The following is a 20,244-nucleotide window of genomic DNA, read 5'->3' as shown; positions in this document are numbered from 1 at the left end:
TCATAAACCTGCATCTTTGCTTGTGCTGCCTTTAGATCTTTGACCTTTTCCAGGTGCAGTACTTTTCTTTTCATCAAGTGTTCTCTGCAGAGCTGCATACTCTGCTTCTTGTTGAGCCTTAAACTTTGCTTCGTCTGCTTCTCTCTGCATTCTTAATCTAATTTCTTCTGTCTCTCTTTCTAAGCGCTTTTGTCTAATCAATGTTTCTTGTTCTACTGCTTTTTTCCTGACTTCAGCTTCTAGTCTTTCTATCTCTTGCTGTTCCGTTTCTTGTTCTTCTAATATTTTGAGAACAGCTTGACTCGCTGCTGCTTCTGCTGTGGCTTCTTGACGTTTTATAGAGGATCTATGTGAATGCTCATTTGAGTTCTTAGTGGTGTTGAAGGAGCTTGACTTATTGCTTACAGTTTGAAAGAGGGAGCCTGCTTCCGGCCAATCTTGTTCCTCTTTTCCTTCCAATTGGCTGGTTGCTTTATTCACGAGGAAACCTAAGATCTCCACACACAGATCTACTCTGCGACGTGACTCCTGATCCGGTGGGGTGAGCTTACGTAACTCTTCATAAACTTTTGTGACATCTGCACAAAGACCTCTAACATCACCAATAATATCTTCAAGTATGTCTTTATTCAAGGATTCTGTTTGAGAGAGGGGTAACTTGGATGCTTTTGCACATGTTCTCCACTTTTCATAGTTGTAGTTAAATCTTTGCTGGAGTCCTTTAATCCTCTCATCCTGCATTTCTCTTCCCTTTTCTGTGAGTGTTTTCACTCTCTGACGACTTCTAAGTTGTACTGATTCTTGCTGCTCACTAATATCAGTACATTGGGTTTCTTCAGACTGCATCTGGGGTTCTGCACTATTTAGTGGTGTATTTGGATCAGTCATTTTAACGTCTTGTCACTTGTCACTAAACAGCAAAATCTTTACGTTAACTAAAAGTCACCCCTGTACTGCAGGCAGTTAAAATATAAAGGCAGAATAAAATAAAAATGTAACACTGAATCTTAATGCAGTAATATGAATGTAACTTAAATTACTGTCAACTTAAATATACCCAAAACGTATTCAAATAAGAGTTATTCACATTTAAACTGTTCACATAAAATACAGAATTTTACTAATAGCCCAATAAAACAAAAGTACTGATGCTTAAACTTAGGTGCTTTAGAACTTACACTGTGGCTTAATAAAACAAAACTAGGAATAGCAAAACGTTACTTTCACTTTTCACAGTTTGATTAATCAACCATAAACTTGTGTTTTGTTTTCCTTGTTTAGACAAACCCTTAACTTATGAGTGTCCACACATCTTATGGTCTTATCTTAAAGTGTTGCTCTTCAAATCGTGTGCTTTGGTCCCGTGCGCGCTCCCCGCTCTGTTCACGTGCCGATCACGCTGTGGCAAGACTGCTGCTCCTTTGATCATGCCGCCTCGCCTCCACCCGCATGCAGATCAGACCGAGTTTTCACTGCAATTCCTCCAGGTACCAACAGACACAAGTGGCTTTCTCATACTGATGGATTTATTGAATCCAGCTTAGGATCATAAACACACCGTGAAAACTAAAAGCACAGAACAAACAATAATTAGCTTAAAGAAAGAAATCTGACAGATAAAACTATTTTGACAAATACAACATACAAAACATACCTCGTTGGCTGAGTACCGAGAGAGGAATTAGTTTAAGTCTTTTTCTTCTTCTTTTTGTTTATCTTATTTCTCTTATTAGCTTAGTGACCACACTTTAGTCATGCATCTTTCTTTCTCTTGAGAGATCGCTTCTTTCTCTAGAGAGATCGCTTCTTCTTCTGTATTAACCTCTTCTCTGCATACGAAGCTCACTCTTAAGCTACAGCGCCCCTAGTGGCACTTAACGGTAATAATAATAAAATACAGAAAATGAATAGAAACGAAAATGGGACAGTAACAATGCTTGTATTGGATCGGATAATGTCTCTTCTCTTCAACTTTGCTGCACAATGGTAAAAATGGCGATAAGACTTAAAAGGGCAACACATCTTAAAGGGGCAACACATCTTAAAAGGGTCATGCATGCAAGCCGTTTGTACAGCCGCCCCCAAATTGTGTTCAATTTGACACTTGAGAAGGTTGCATGTGTGTCACTGCTGCTGCGTTGGGTGTATTGGGCTCCTCTGTATCATCTTCTGGAATGGGGGTAGGGCCATAAGTCGAGCTACAGGTCTAGTATAAACCTTCCCTTGAACTTGGACATCCACTGATCTCACTTGCGAATCTTGACTGGGGTGCACCTGGACTACCTTTCCAATTGGCCAATGGCCTCTGGGCTGATGAGGATCCATTATCATGACTATTGTGCCTGTGGTCATATTAGAGGATGTATGGTGCCATTTCTGTCTGACTTGCAAGTTCGGAAGGTAATGGCGGATAAAAGAGGACCAGAAGTGGTCAGCTAACACTTGAGGGTGTTTTCTACTTCGATCAGAACAGTCCTGAGTACCTCCTCCGGTACTGTTTGGTCCCCAATAGTTGTAGATAGTGACATTTTAATGGATCTTATCTCCCTTTCCCACACTCCCCCAAAGTGTGGTGCTGCAGGGGGATTGAAATGGAATGCTATCTTTTGTGGTGCGAGTTTTCGCTGGAGATCAGGTGACATGGCCTGGAATGCTTCGCACAGTTCCCGTTCACCACCTCGGAAATTTGTTCCTTGGTCTGACAGTAATTCTACTGGGGAACCTCTTCGAGCAATAAACCTATGTAGTAACTTCAGAAATGTATCTGTGTCCAAGCTGTTAAGCAGGTCCACGTGTACGGCTCGTGTGGTAAGACACTTGTATAGGATTCCCCACCTCTTTTCTACTCGTCGACCAATCTTTACAAGGAAAGGGCCGAAGCAATCCATACCGGTGGAATGAAAGGCTTGTTTGTAGAGGCGTAAGCGTGCCACCGGAAGGTCCGCCATTTTGGGAAAGGTAGGTTTGGCTCTGAGACTTTGACATTCTGTACAGGCATGCTGTAAGATGCGGATGGCTGCTCTTCCTCTTAACACCCAGAATTGTCTCCTTATTTCTGCAAACACCCGATCAGGGCCTGGATGACAGAGTCTTTCATCAAAATCTTGAAGAAGTAATTTTACTGCTGGATGTCTAGAATCTAGTACGATTGGATGTTTCAGGGTGGGATCTAAGGTTTCTGCATGTCGTAACCTACCACCAACCCGGATTAGATTGGTCGATGTGTCATATTCTGGAGTTAAGGTAAGTAAGCAGCTATTATGTTGAAGAGGTTTGCCTGATCTCAACCGTTGTAATTCTTCAGGGAAACTCTCACTTTGCACCTTCTGGAGTATGAATGTCTCTGCTGTTTGGTAAGTATTTGCTGTAGGTTCTCCTGACTCTCCAGCCGCCCCATGTAGCTCCTGTGCAGTGGCCTTCACCAGCTCTCTCCAGGTCTTGTACTCACTGCCAAATTGTCTGTTTACAGCTACAACTCCACAGAATGCAGATTTCTTGAACTCAGACTTGTCAATCTCAGGGCACTCTGTAGGGTTTGCTGGCCAGTTCTCTGAGGAAAGGAGCAGGAATGGGGGCCCATGGCTCCATCTGTTTGGCTTAGCAAGGTCTTTTAGAGTCTTTCCTCTTTTAAGGTCATCCGCTGGATTTTGAGCTGAATCCACGTATCGCCAAGCGGTGGTGTTGGTAAGCTCATGGATTTCAGCCACTCTGGTACCAACGAAAACCTTGAAATGGCAAGACTCTGACTGAATCCAAGACAGCAATGTAGTAGAGTCTGTGCAGAGAACTGTGTGGCGAATTGGCAATGTTAACTCCTTCTGCAACTGGGTTTTTAGCTGTGCACCAATTACCGCAGCACAGAGCTCCAAGCGGGGTATTGACAGGACTTTTTAGGTGCTACTCTAGAACGTGCCAATATGAATGACAGATGGATCTTACCCTGCTGATCTTCAGTGTGCAGGTAGGCAACTGCTCCATATGCACTCTCTGAAGCATCACTGAACACGTGAAGGTCTGTAATAGATCTTGTCTGATCTACTGAAGCTGGTACATATGATCTTGGGAAACTGATTTTGTGAAGAAACTGCAGCTGACTTTCCCATTCATTCCAACTCTGAACCAAGGCTTGGGGAAGTTGAGTATCATCCCAGCTGTGCTGTTTGTTCAGGTGGAAGATGGTTAATGACATCTGGAATATTGCTGGCCCATTGCCTCAATTCAAAGCCTCCTTCAGCTAACAGACCTCTCAGCTTGTCAACCAATTGCTTAGCCTCCTCTGGTGATGGCAAGCTCTGCAAGTGATTGTCAACGTAAAAGCATCGTTCTATGGAGAACCTTACATCATCACCGGTTGGCTATGGTCTCTTACATGCTGTTGTAAGGCAAAGGTTGCACAGCAGGGGCTGCACGTTGTCCCAAATGGCAGAACCTGCCATTCAAAGACATCAGGGGTGCCCTTTTCCCTGGAGTTATGCCAGATAAACCGAAGAAGTGGTCTATCTTCAGGAAGAAGGCGGACCTGGTGGAACATGCCCCGGATATCCGAACTGATGGCGACTGTATGCTCACGGAATCTGAGTAAGACCCCAAGGAGAGATGAACCCAAGATGGGGCCAGCGAGGAGTGAATCATTTAAGCTGAGACCATTAAACTGAAATGAGCAATCAAACACCACACGATTCTTGCCATTATGGTGCACCATGTGATGTGGAATAAACCAGCACTCACCACCTCCTTCTCTTTCTTCTGGACTGAGCCTTCTGATTGCTCCTGACTGAACCAATTTCTGGATTTCGGAGGAATAGGCATCAGCTCGTGCGGGTCTCTGGCAAGTTTCCTCTCAGTACTGCGTAAGTGTGGCATGACTGCTTCCATAGTGGCGTGAAGATGGGGCATGTCACCTTTACATAACAAGGGTGTTGCATACCGGCGTATTCCATCCACCTTTATGCGAATTGTTTTGGCTTCCAGCAGTTCGATGGCCCTTTGGTCCTGCTTTGACCTTGTGCACTCCGTTTCATTCCGAAAGGGCAAAACATCCACTTGCCACAGCCTATTAACATTCTTGCACAATTCTGTGGTGCTGAGAGGAAGGGATATGTGGACACACTCCTTTGGCTTGAGTCGCTGCTCTAACAGGCTGGTAGGGCCCTGCAGTGTCCAGCCTAGTTTGGTTCTTATTGCAGCGGGGCCACCAGGTGGACCAAGTCTTACAGGCTCAATTGGTGTGATCATGTGAGTTTGATCTGAGCCAACAAGGATGAGAGGTTTGGCCTTTTCAAAGCTCTGCAATGGTAGTCCAGCCAAGTGTTTGTACTGCCTTTGCAGCTTAGCTATTGGGTACGAGTGGTCAATGAGGTCAAGCTGTGGTGCAGTAAAGGCTCTGGATATCAGATATCGCTTCTTTGGATTGGAGTATGGGGAAATGTGGAATGAGACTGAAGCCCCTTCAAGGGTTTGCACGTCATGACGGATTGTTCTCAGAGCTAAGCTTTCTTCAGTACCTCTCAAGCCAAGTTTTCGTACTGCATCTGGCAGAAGCATGGTACGCTCAGAACCGTCATCAAGGATTGCAAATCTGTCTAATGTGCAACTGCCATGATGTAGGAGTACTCTGACAATCTTGAGCAAAACTTTATTACTGCTGACTGGTTTGTTCAGGTACAGTGTCTGTGTCGCTGAACTAACTAGGCAAGCCTCGGTTTTGGATGACACTGTGACAGGCCTCTCATTTACTTCATGGAGGATTCGTAGATGCTTCCTTTGACAAAGTGGGCATGGTTTCTTTAGACCACAATGGGCAGCCTGATGGGCAAGACCACAACGCCAGCATCTCCTATTGGATCGTATCCACTCTGAGAGTTGATCTTTGGTGAGGGTTGGAATTTGAGGACACTGACTGAAAGCATGTTCAGAGTTCTGACAGTAAGAGCAATATACCATGGGCCTACCTTTAGCTTTCTCATCAACCTTGGCAGGAGAATTTGCAGTGGCTCTCACATCAACACTATTTCCAGACCCAGTCAGTACTGTGGCAGTGGTTTGGCGTGCTCGTGGAGCTACTCTGAACTCTCGTTTGGCTCTGCTTTCTCCCTTGGCAGTTTGATCATCATAGCTTTGGCACCAAGACTCATATTTCAGCCATTCTGCCAGATCTACCAATGAATATGTCACCCCAGGCCGATGTAACATGTGGCGGCGGAAATCAGCCCATCTTTCAGGTGGCAGCTTATTGAGAAGGCGTGCAAGATGAGACCCACAATACAACTCAATGCTCCCTGCCTGGCCTAAAGTCTTAAGCACCCCAACTAGAGACTGCACTTGAAGAGAGAACTTTTCAAAGGCTGAAGGGTCATTGCAGCTTATATCAGGTGAATCAAGAATAGTGGCTATCCGTCTTAATGCTACTTGGTGGGGCTGACCGAACCGCTCATTCAGTGCCAACATGGTGTCTCGGTAATGTGTAGGGGAGTGCAAGAAGGAGTCTGCTATTAGACAAGCATCGTCTAATTTCAAGTGGTCAACCAGTACTTGATATTTGAACATCTCAGTACTATCAGGTGGCAAAAGATTTTCCAAGGCTATTTTTAATCGAGCAAACTCACTTGGGTCTTTGGTGTGGAAGTAAGGAATGGTGGGCAAGGGACCTTTGTAATATTTCTCCATCAGATCCACAGATGCCATGGGAAGTGACACATTATAGGAAACTGTCCTGTGTTGTTCAGGATAAAGACTTCCTGGTTGTTCATGTGCATTTGGAGGACCTATCTGTTGGGCAGGATACTGGCCATACCTAAACTGGTTATCATATGAACTTACATAGCCGAAATCCCTAGTCTTTTCAACAGAAGTGAGTCTAGGAGTGATTGTTGGTGTGGTTTTGTAGTGCTCTTAATCCTTTGCTTGCAGCACTGATTGATATTTTCTGGCTCATCATATGAAATGGGTGGAGGAGGCTCTGGCCAGTCTTCATCATCTGCATATGCTGCATCGTGGAATTTAACTGATGGATAATCAGACCGGGTGTTGGACATAGATAAAGGCTTTTGCAGACTACAGGCTCTGTCTAAAAGCTGGATCAGCTCATCTTTGGCTGTCTCAATTCGTTTAAGGTCAGCTTTGATGGCCTGCTGTGTTTCACAAAGCTTTAAATTCTCCTCTGAGATCCTTTGTAACTTTAGGGAACTAGCATCTGATCTGTCGCTCTGGTATCCATCACCTTCATCACCAAGGGGAACGAAATCTGCACTGTATTCAGACTGTAGCTGTCGGCTTGGATATTGTGGTGATGACTGGTAGGCAGGACTGGAAAAGTGCTGTTGCAGAAGACGTGGATGGTCACAATGCTTATCCCTGACCGTCAGCCTCGAAGGGGAAGAAAAGGTGGGTAAACCATGTGCTCTCTTAGGCTTTGCAGCAGATGCTCCAACCTGTGGCGAAGAGTAATCGTCATCAGATGACTCCACTGGTTGTTCTCTCATACTAACTGGTAACACTGTTTTATGGAAGCTCTGCAAGTCCACCTCCTAATCTTGTAAATAGGCTGGACGGCGCTTTGGGCGAACTGAGGGGTTTACTGTTTCAGAACTGGCTGACATCTTAATCCAGAGAAGTGATCATCCGGCTCGAAGGACCATTTTGTAGGATTTGGAATGTGAATTATCATCAAAAGACTGTGGAAGGGATCACTTGCACTGGTAGGCCGGTCAGAGCCCAGGAACTCAGTCAACAACAGTTCTTTCTTTGAAGACATTTAGCATATAATAGGTGTGGTCAAGAACAACTCACTTATAGGGTGCACACACACATATTATGCTTGAATTGGATCGGCTAATGTCTCTTCTCTTCAACTTTGCTGCGCAATGGTAAAAATGGCGATAAGACTTAAAAGGGCAACACGTCTTAAAGGGGCAACACATCTTAAAAGGGTCATGCATGCAAGCCGTTTGTACAATTACAGCTAATTAACAGAATATTACAATACTTTACAACACCATATTTTGTAGATAATCATAATTTATACTTAATCGTTTATTGATAAGATTATTTCACGCAACACGTGACCCGTGAGAAACCATTTACTCAACCTGACTCAAGTCCTGTTAATATGTCATCTAACCAGTTATATCTACTATTACACGATATTCATATTGATCAATGCCTACATTCCAAAGCAAAAAATATCTATACAACAAATCATCAAAGGAATGCGATGAAAGCTGGCATATATTGGACAAGGAAACCTAGACATATTATACACTTTCAACGATATTAAAATCCTACTACCTTTAATATTTAATTTCGTTGTCATAAATTATAGATCAGAAGCTGTTTTATGCAGTATATGATCACAACTCAGCTCTGCTCATTAATCACAGCTGTAGGTCTTTCGTGGGAAATTGAGGATAAGTGAGGTGATGTCATCGGCACGTGTCATCCGCCGACTTGTGTATGTAAATGACGTTGTGACGTTTTTGGATTGCACATTGAAGTTGTATTTCCGTCCATTTGTATTTTAAATAAACAGCAGTAAGGAGCAGGAATGGGGGCCCATGGCTCCATCTGTTTGGCTTAGCAAGGTCTTTTAGAGTCTTTCCTCTTTTAAGGTCATCCGCTGGATTTTGAGCTGAATCCACGTATCGCCAAGCGGTGGTGTTGGTAAGCTCATGGATTTCAGCCACTCTGGTACCAACGAAAACCTTGAAATGGCAAGACTCTGACTGAATCCAAGACAGCAATGTAGTAGAGTCTGTCCAGAGAACTGTGTGGCGAATTGGCAATGTTAACTCCTTAACAAGGTCTTTCGTGGGAAATTGAGGATAAGTGAGGTGATGTCATCGGCACGTGTCATCCGCCGACTTGTGTATGTAAATGACGTTGTGACGTTTTTGGATTGCACATTGAAGTTGTATTTCCGTCCATTTGTATTTTAAATAAACAGCAGTAAAGCACTTACACCTCATAAACACATTTTCCTATCATTGCTGTAAAGAGACGCCTAAAAATATAAAGCAAAAAAATAAAAATACATCACGTGTGAATAAATCTCGCGTTGTGTTCTTTCAGCTGTATTGCTCAGACTGAACGTCACGTGACAGACAAGGATCGATTCAGTTATCAGAGAGATCTCTTGTTAAAGCAGTTCTTTTATGATTAACATAAAACCACGTGTAAATTAATTTATGGAATCATGCACTTTTTGTGGTAAAACAAATTTCATTAGGCTATAATACAAATGATAAATTCTAACCAATGTGGTTTGAACATTATAGTAATTTCAATTATTTTATTATTACAAAATAAATAAACTAGCTTAATTTCTTAAAAAACACATTTAATTCTCACTGATTGATGGTTTATTACCTGTTTAACATTTTACCTGAAGGGACCACAGGATCAAACTCTCTGCCTCTCTACACTCGTACGTTGAATGTGAGAAAACACGAAATAAACAAAATCTGAAATTAATTTGAATGACAGAAGTATTATGTTTAACTGTCAGATATTGTGATAATACTGTTTTCATAATTTTTTTTTGCCCACAGTTCTAAATGAAATGTATACCTAAAAAGCAGACATTCATTAATGAATAGTATGAAATATAATTTGAAGGGTTCATATGATGCGATTCCTTTCCCTTTGGTGTGTTACAAGCTCCTGGTGCAGGGGTAGGCAAGTTCGGTCCTAGAGAGCAGCAGACCTGCAGAGTTCAGCTTCAACCCTAATCAAACACACCTGAACAAGCTCATTAATCCATTCAGTATTAATAAGGTACAGGCAGGTGAGTTTTTTTTTTTCAGGGTTGGAGCTGAACTGTGCAGGACTGTGGCTCTCTAGGACCGAACTTGCCTACCCCTGTCCTGGTGCATAAAGAAGATCTGTAAATTTGCAAAGACTAAAGTCTCAAAACCAAAGAGATATTCTTTATAAAAGTTAAGAGTCAGCCACATCCTCCTAAAACACCTCGTTCTACAGTAACATGCAACACGTCACTTTGTGAGAAGATTTGCATAACGCCGCCCACACAAAGAAAGAAGGTGTAACGTTTATTCTCTCTGTTGCCACTGATGACGTGTCGTGGAGTCGCTGTGTGTTTCATTGTGAAAGAGAAGCAACTTTGTTTGGCCTTCCAAATGAGGACACAACTAGAAATCAGTGGTTAAGTTGAATTTCAACACCGTTACAGTACAGTTCAACCCAAATATTCAGATGTGTGCAGTGTATTTTATGGAGGACTGTTTCCTGTTAGTGTAGCCTACAGTGTCTGTTTCTATAAAGTGAGGCAGTTCCAACTTTGCAAGGTCTGGTGCTTCTGACTCACAGCCTGTAAATACATTTACATATTTACAGAATGTGCCACTGATGACACATTCACAAAAACGTGAGTTTTGAGCAGTGTAGAGTAGCGCTAGTTGTTTCTCTGACTACAAATGCCGACATGGTTTTATGTTTACGTAGCGCAATATGATTAGGAGAAACCGGTGACAAAGCATGGACACCTCTCAGTAAAGCAGCTACATCTGACCTCATAGCTATGGACAATTATTTTGGAGAGACAGGAAATTGAGAGTAATCTAAAAATTCTTAATATGAAAATAACAATCCTTGAGATCATGAACTGACTGATCAACAGTATGTTTTTTAAACAAACCAATTCTGAAAAAAATAAGGATTTACTCTTGTACAAAACACACTACAGTTATTCTAAATAAAAAGGTCTTGAATCGACCAGCCCTGAGAACCTGTCTATGGAGAGCAGATCATATAGCTGGTGCTTTATCAGTCTTACAGTTACACATGAGAAGAAAATATAACAGAAACATAAGCATAAGCATAAACAAACAACAAAACATAACTGGAAATAAATTTCCACAAAGACACTGGGTTCTTTCTAAACTGTTTAAGCTAATTGATCATGAAAGTGTAATTTAAAGTACTGTACTCCAAAAGATGAAGCCCCCCTTTATCATGTGCTCATTAACAAATCAGTATAATGTGGATCAGACTGAGAGACAAATAATCCTGATCTGTGTAGCCAGGGCAGGACTTAGGGTCGTGGAGGCCCCTGGGCTTGAGTCACTTTCGGGGCCTACCTTCTATACATTACTTTAAATAGAACAAAATTATACATACACAAGCTATGTATTAGAGCTACACAATTTTGGATAAACTGAGAATAAAAATAGAGATCACGATTCTGAACAAACAACTAAACAAAATAACATAATTTGTTAATTGCTGAAGTCTATAAAAATGTTTAATTAATCTGAATCATTAATTTAAAAAAAAACTTGGGTTTGAATGAATGATTCAATTCCTCAATCAAATACACTTGTTTCATAGATGAATCAGCATTTTTGAACGAATCTCCTGAAGGAACGATTCAATGTTTTTTTTTTTTTTAATCATTTGTCGCCATCTTGTGGCATAACAATATAATTGATCCAATCGTTATTTGAACTGCAAAGCTACTTTCAAAAGGTGACTAGTACAGTATACAGTGTTACATGTTTAAAAAAAAAAACCTGTTATAATTTATTTATATGACCACTGATTGAAGCTTGAAAAAGTTTTTCTTATAAATAAATAATGATTAAAAAATTCAAAGTGATCATGTGTTTATTGCAATGCACAAATATCTTGGTCAGAATGAGAATAAAACACTTATTTACCTGGAAAACATATTGAAAAACAAACAAATACCTTGTAAGGTTGCAATCATAACAAATCATTTGTATTACATATAAATAGCTAAATCTATGAGTGTGTAAATCTTTTTTTTTTTTTTTTACTGTTCTTGGTAAGTGCTGACATATTATATAGATTATATACATATCCAGTATACATATAGGCAGTGTTAGGCTGACTTTGAACTACAGTACTATGTCTACTAAGTTACATCACATAAATTACAATCGTAGAGAATAATATATAACAAAATTAAATAAGCATTTTCTCATTACCATGGCATTTTAAAGATCATTAGATGTAATTTAGTACTCTAGCAAAAATACATAAATAGAACTTCATAGAACATGCCTCACTTTGTTCAAATTTAGTGGCGTTGGAAAACATAATTCCACATAGTGCAAAGAAAAGCAGGATCAAGCCTTTTCATTTTTTTTATTTACACCTGGATCTTAGGAGAATCGTAACACACGCGCACACACACACACACGTTTGTTTTTGTGAAAAGTGGGGACATCCCATAGGCGTAATGGTTTTTATTCTGTACATACTGTATATTCTATCGCCATTCACCAACCCTACACCTAAACCTAACCCTCACAGGAAACTTTTTAAAAACTTTTGTAAAAAAGCATTTTTACTTTCTCAAAAAAACCTCATTCTGTATGATTTATAAGCGTTTTGAAAAATGGGGACATGGCTTATGTCCTCATAAGTCACCCTCTCCTTGTAATACCTGTGTCATACCCATGTCATTATACAGAGTTGTGTCCTGATATGTCACAAAAACATGCCCACGCACACACACACACACACACACACACACACACAAATCTTTGGAGAAAATCGCTGGAGAGAGTTAAGACACACACACACACACACGGATCTTCGGAGAATCGCTGGAGAGAGGTAAGACACACACACATACACACACACACACGGATCTTCGGAGAATCACTGGAGAGAGGTAAGACACGCACACACACACGGATCTTCGGAGAATCGCTGGAGAGAGGTAACACACACACACACATACACGGATCTTCGGAGAATCGCTGGAGAGAGGCAAGACACACACACACACAGATCTTCGGAGAATCGCTGGAGAGAGGTAAGACACACACAGATCTTCGGAGAATCGCTGGAGAGAGGTAAGACACACACACACACACACACACACACACACAAACACAGATCTTCGGAGAATCCCTGGAGAGAGGTAAGACACACACACACACCTTCGGAGAGTCGCTGGAGAGAGGTAAGACACACACACACACACACACAGATCTTCGGAGAATAGCTGGAGAGAGGTAAGACACACACACACACACACACGGATCTTCGGAGAATCGCTGGAGAGAGGTAAGACACACACACACACACCTTCTGAGAATCGCTGGAGAGAGGTAAGACACACACACACACACAGATCTTCGGAGAATCGCTGGAGAGAGGTAAGACACACACACACACACACACACAGATGTTCGGAGAATCGCTGGAGAGAGGCAAGACACACACACACACACACACACACACACACACAGATCTTCTGAGAATCGCTGGAGAGAGGTAACACACACACACACACACACACGGATCTTCGGAGAATCGCTGGAGAGAGGTAAGACACACACACACACACACACGGATCTTCAGAGAATCGCTGGAGAGAGGTAAGACACACACACACACGGATCTTCGGAGAATCGCTGGAGAGAGGTAAGACACACACACACACACACACGGATCTTCGGAGAATCACTGGAGAGAGGTAAGACACACACACACACACACACACACACACACACGGATCTTCAGAGAATCGCTGGAAAGAGGTAAGACACACAAACACACACACACACACGGATCTTCTGAGAATCCCTGGAGAGAGGTAAGACACACACACAGACACGGATCTTCGGAGAATCGCTGGAGAGAGGTAAGACACACACACACACACACACGGATCTTCGGAGAATCGCTGGAGAGAGGTAAGACACACACACACACACACACATGGATCTTCGGAGAATCGCTGGAGAGAGGTAAGACACACACACACACACACACACACCTTCCGAGAATCGCTGGAGAGAGGTAAGACACACACACACACACATACGGGTTTGTGTGTATTACAAGGACACTTCGGCCCAAACCAGTTTTTTGCTGTTTTAGGGGGACACCCTTTTCTACTTGCTCTACAGTTGTGGTGCACATAAAAAAAAAAAAAAAGTTTTAGCCACACAACACAGATTTCACTTCAGAATTAATTTACACTCAACAAAAGTGATATTGTAACAACCTGACAAAATACACAATTATAAGGACATGACATAATTACATGCAAGCCCCGCCTATGATATAAACCTTTATTATGAGGACAGTAGCTATAACACACACACACATGCCATTACCGTGTATTAAAGGGACACACGTGTATTAATAGGACATATCTAAACATACACAAAATTAAGGCATTGAGTATTAAAATAACACTGCTGACCTGAGGACAAATGGCTTAAAACCTCAATATATTTGTGAACCCTTATGTGACTATTGTCAGTCAAACCCTTCTGGTCACAAAGTTCTGGTCTGTTAATAATGCCCTGAATATTAAAATCCTTTAAAAGGTAGTAAACAGTTTTCTGACTTTTCTCCTGAACTTTAAAAGCCACCACAGCCTGGTTCAGAATTTAGACACACTTGATCAGTTTAAGTCTAAAAACTCATCTCTTTAACCAAGCATACACAATTCAATAAAAACAATTTAATGCCGCAATAATTAGCTCAATCAGAATCAAGACTAATTATTTTTCTGTTGATCTTATTCACTAAGTGTGAATGTGTGAGCTATATGTCTTCCAAATTCTTATCCTTGGACAACCAAGCCATATATCTTTTTATATGCATCCCCAGGAACACCTTTAAATGAAACCTTAAAAACACAAACACAAACGTGAAAACATTGTGTATTATGAGGACAAAAGTGATCTATGAGGACAAACGGTTTAACACAAACACAAACATTATAATGTTGTGTATTATGAGGACAAAAGTGATTTAGGAGGACAAACGGTTTAACAAAAACACAAACATTAAAATGTTGTGTATTATGAGGACAAGTGATTTAGGAGGACAAACGGTTTGACACAAACATTAAAATGTTGTGTATTATGAGGACAAAAGTGATCTTTGAGGACAAACGGTTTAACACAAACACAAACTTTAAAATGTGTTGTGTATTATGAGGACAAAAGTGATCTTTGAGAATAAACGGTTTAACACAAACACACATTAAAATGTTGTGTATTATGAGGACAAAAGTGATCTTTGAGGACAAACGGTTTAACACAAACACAAACTTTAAAAATGTGTTGTGTATTATGAGGACAAAAGTGATCTTTGAGGACAAACGGTTTAACACAAACACAAACTTTAAAATGTGTTGTGTATTATGAGGACAAAAGTGATCTTTGAGGACAAATGGTTTAACACAAACACAAACATTAAAATGTTGTGTATTATGAGGACAAAAGTGATCTTTGAGGACAAACGGTTTAACACAAACACAAACTTTAAAATGTGTTGTGTATTATGAGGAAAAAAGTGATCTTTGAGGACAAACGGTTTAACACAAACACAAACATTAAAATGTCGTGTATTATGAGGACAAAAGTGATCTTTGAGAATAAACGGTTTAACACAAACACACATTAAAATGTTGTGTATTATGAGGACAAAAGTGATCTTTGAGGACAAACGGTTTAACACAAACAAACTTTAAAATGTGTTGTGTATTATGAGGACAACAGTGATCTTTGAGGACAAACGGTTTAACACAAACACAAACTTTAAAATGTGTTGTGTATTATGAGGACAAAAGTGATCTTTGAGGACAAACGGTTTAACACAAACACAAACATTAAAATGTCGTGTATTATGAGGACAAAAGTGATCTTTGAGAATAAACGGTTAACACAAACACACATTAAAATGTTGTGTATTATGAGGACAAAGTGATCTTTGAGGACAAACGGTTTAACACAAACATTCAAATGTTGTGTATTATGAGGACAAAAGTGATCTTTGAGGACAAACGGTTTAACACAAACACAGACTTTAAAATGTTGAGTATTATGAGGACAAAAGTTATTAAGGAGGAAAAAACGGTTTAACACAAACACAAACTTTAAAATGTTGTGTATTATGAGTACAAAAGTGATCTTTGAGGACAAACGGTTTAACACAAACACAAACTTTAAATGTTGTGTATTATGAGGACAAAAGTGATCTTTGAGGACAAACCGTTTAACACAAACACAAACATTAAAATGTTGCGTACTATGGGGACAAAAGTGATTGAGGACAAACGGTTTAACACAAACATTAAAATGTTGTGTATTATGGGGACAAAAGTGATTGAGGACAAACGGTTTAACACAAACATTAAAATGTTGTGTATTATGAGGACAAAAGTGATCTTTGAGGACAAACGGTTTAACACAAACACAAACTTTAAAATGTTTCCTGATTAATGAGGAAAAACAGTTTAACAGAAACACAAACATTAAACTATTTTGTATTATGGGGACAAAAGTGATTGAGGACAAACGGTTTACCACAAACATTAAAATGTTGTGTATTATGAGGACAAAAGTGATCTTTGAGGACAAACGGTTTAACCCAAACACAAACTTTAAAATGTTGTGTATTATGAGGACAAAAGTGATCTTTTGAGGACAAACGGTTTAACACAAACACAAACTTGAAAATGTGTTGTGTATTATGAGGACAAAAGTGATCTTTGAGGACAAACGGTTTAACACAAACACAAACATTAAAATGTTGTGTATTATAAGGACAAAAGTGATCTTTGAGGTCAAACGGTTTAACACAAACACAAACATTAAAATGTTGAGTATTATGAGGACAAAAGTTATTAAGGAGGACAAACGGTTTAACACAAACACAAACATTAAAATGTTGTGTATTATGAGGACAAAAGTGATCTTTGAGGACAAACGGTTTAACACAAACACAGACTTTAAAATGTTGAGTATTATGAGGACAAAAGTTATTAAGGAGGAAAAAACGGTTTAACACAAACACAAACTTTAAAATGTTGTGTATTATGAGGACAAAGTGATCTTTGAGGACAAACGGTTTAACACAAACACAAACTTTAAAATGTCGTGTATTATGAGGACAAAAGTGATCTTTGAGGACAAACGGTTTAACACAAACACAAACATAAAAATGTTGTGTATTATAAGGACAAAAGTGATCTTTGAGGTCAAACGGTTTAACACAAACACAAACATTAAAATGTTGTGTATTTATGAGGACAAAAGTGATCTTTGAGGACAAACGGTTTAACACAAACACAGACTTTAAAATGTTGAGTATTATGAGGACAAAAGTGATCTTTGAGGACAAACGGTTTAACACAAACAGAGACTTTAAAATGTTGAGTAATATGAGGATAAAAGTGATTAAGGAGGACAAACGGTTTAACACAATCACAAACTTTAACATGTTGTGTATTATGAGGACAAAGTGATCTTTGAGGACAAACGGTTTTAACACAAACACAAACTTTAAAATGTTGTGTATTATGAGGACAACAGTGATCTTTGAGGACAAACGGTTTAACACAAACACAAACTTTAAAATGTTGTGTATTATGAGGACAAAAGTGATCTTTGAGGACAAACGGTTTAACACAAACACAAACATTAAAATGTCGTGTATTATGAGGACAAAAGTGATCTTTGAGGACAAACGGTTTAACAAACACAAACATTAAAATGTCGTGTATTATAAGGACAAATGTGATCTTTGAGGTCAAACGGTTTAACACAAACACAAACATTAAAATGTTGAGTATTATGAGGACAAAAGTGATTGAGGACAAACGGTTTTAACACAAACACAGACTTTAAAATGTTGAGTATTATGAGGACAAAAGTTATTAAGGAGGAAAGAACGGTTTAACACAAACACAAACTTTAAAATGTTGTGTATTATGAGTACAAATTGATCTTTGAGGACAAACGGTTTAACACAAACACAAACTTTAAAATGTTGTGTATTATGAGGACAAAAGTGATCTTTGAGGACAAACCGTTTAACACAAACACAAACATTAAAATGTTGCGTACTATGGGGACAAAAGTGATTGAGGACAAACGGTTAACACAAACATTTAAAATGTTGTGTATTATGGGGACAAAAGTGATTGAGGACAAACGGTTTTAACACAAACATTAAAATGTTGTGTATTATGAGGACAATAGTGATCTTTGAGGACAAACGGTTTAACACAAACACAAACTTTAAAATGTTGTGTATTATGAGGACAAAAGTGATCTTTGAGGACAAACGGTTTAACACAAACACAAACTTTAAAATGTTTCCTGATTAATGAGGAAAAACAGTTTAACAGAAACACAAACATTAAACTATTTTGTATTATGGGGACAAAAGTGATTGAGGACAACGGTTTAACACAAACATTAAAATGTTGTGTATTATGAGGACAAAAGTTATCTTTGAGGACAAATGGTTTAACCCAAACACAAACTTTAAAATGTTGTGTATTATGAGGACAAAAGGATCTTTGAGGACAAACGGTTTAACACAAACACAAACTTTAAAATGTTGTGTATTATGAGGACAAAAGTGATCTTTGAGGACAAACGGTTTAACACAAACACAAACATTAAAATGTTGTGTATTATGAGGACAAAAGTGATCTTTGAGGACAAACGGTTTAACACAAACACAAACATTAAAATGTTGTGTATTATGAGGACAAAAGTGATCTTTGAGGACAAACGGTTTAACACAAACACAAACATTAAAATGTTGTGTATTATGAGGACAAAAGTGATCTTTGAGGACAAACGGTTTAACACAAACACAAACTTTAAAATGTGTGTATTATGAGGACAAAAGTGATTTTGAGGACAAACGGTTTAACACAAACACAAACTTTAAAATGTTGTGTATTATGAGGACAAAAGTGATCTTTGAGGACAAACGGTTTAACACAAACACAAACTTTAAAATGTTGTGTATTATGAGGACAAAAGTGATCTTTGAGGACAAACGGTTTAACACAAACACAAACTTTAAAATGTTTGTGATTAATGAGGAAACGGTTTAACAAAACACAACATTAAAATGTTGTGTATTATGAGGACAAAAGTGATTGAGGACAAACGGTTTAACACAACATTAAAATGTTGTGTTATTATGAGGACAAAAGTGATCTTTGAGGACAAACGGTTTAACACAAAACAAACTTTAAAATGTTGTGTATTATGAGGACAAAGTGATCTTTGAGGACAAACGGTTTAACACAAACACAAACTTTAAAATGTTGTGTATTATGAGGACAAAAGTGATCTTTGAGGACAAACGGTTAACACAAACACAAACATTAAAATGTTGTGTATTATGAGGACAAAAGTGATCTTTGAGGACAAACGGTTTAACACAAACACAAACTTTAAAATGTTGTGTATTATGAGGACAAAAGTTTTTGAGGACAAACGGTTTAACACAAACACAAACTTTAAAATGTTGTGTATTATGAGGACAAAGTGATCTTTGAGGACAAACGGTTTTAACACAAACTTTAAAATGTTGTGTTATGAGGACAAAAGTGATCTTTGAGGACAAACGGTTTAACACAAAACAAACATTAAAATGTTGTGTATTATGAGGACAAAGTGATCTTTGAGGACAACGGTTTAACACAAACAAAACATTTAAATGTTGTGTATTATGAGGACAAAAGTGATCTTTGAGGACAAACGGTTTAACACAAACACAAACTTTAAAATGTTGTGTATTATGAGGACAAAAGTGATCTTTGAGGACAAACGGTTTAACACAAACACAAACTTTAAAATGTTGTGTATTATGAGGACAAAAGTGATCTTTGAGGACAAACGGTTTAACACAACACAAACATTAAAATGTTGTGTATTATGAGGACAAAAGTGATCTTTGAGGACAAACGGTTTTAAACAAACACAAACTTTAAAATGTTGTGTATTATGAGGACAAAAGTGATCTTTGAGGACAAACGGTTTAACACAAACACAAACATTAAAATGTTGTGTATTATGAGGACAAAAGTGATTGAGGACAAACGGTTTAACACAAACACAAACATTAAAATGTTGTGTATTATGAGGACAAAGTGATCTTTGAGGACAAACGGTTTAACACAAACACAAACTTTAAAATGTTGTGTATTATGAGGACAAAAGTGATTAAGGAGGACAAACGGTTTAACACAAACACAACTAAATGTTGTGTATTATGAGGACAAAGTGATCTTTGAGGACAAACGGTTTAACACAAACACAAACTTTAAATGTTGTGTATTATGAGGACAAAAGTGATCTTTGAGGACAAACCGGTTTAACACAACACAACATTAAAATGTTGTGTATTATGAGGACAAAAGTGATTGAGGACAAACGGTTTAACACAAACATTAAAATGTTGTGTATTATGAGGACAAAAGTGATT

This window comes from Carassius auratus, unplaced genomic scaffold (assembly GCF_003368295.1).
Source record: "Carassius auratus strain Wakin unplaced genomic scaffold, ASM336829v1 scaf_tig00042852, whole genome shotgun sequence".
Lineage (NCBI taxonomy): Eukaryota > Metazoa > Chordata > Actinopteri > Cypriniformes > Cyprinidae > Carassius > Carassius auratus.
This window is presented reverse-complemented; position numbering follows the sequence as displayed.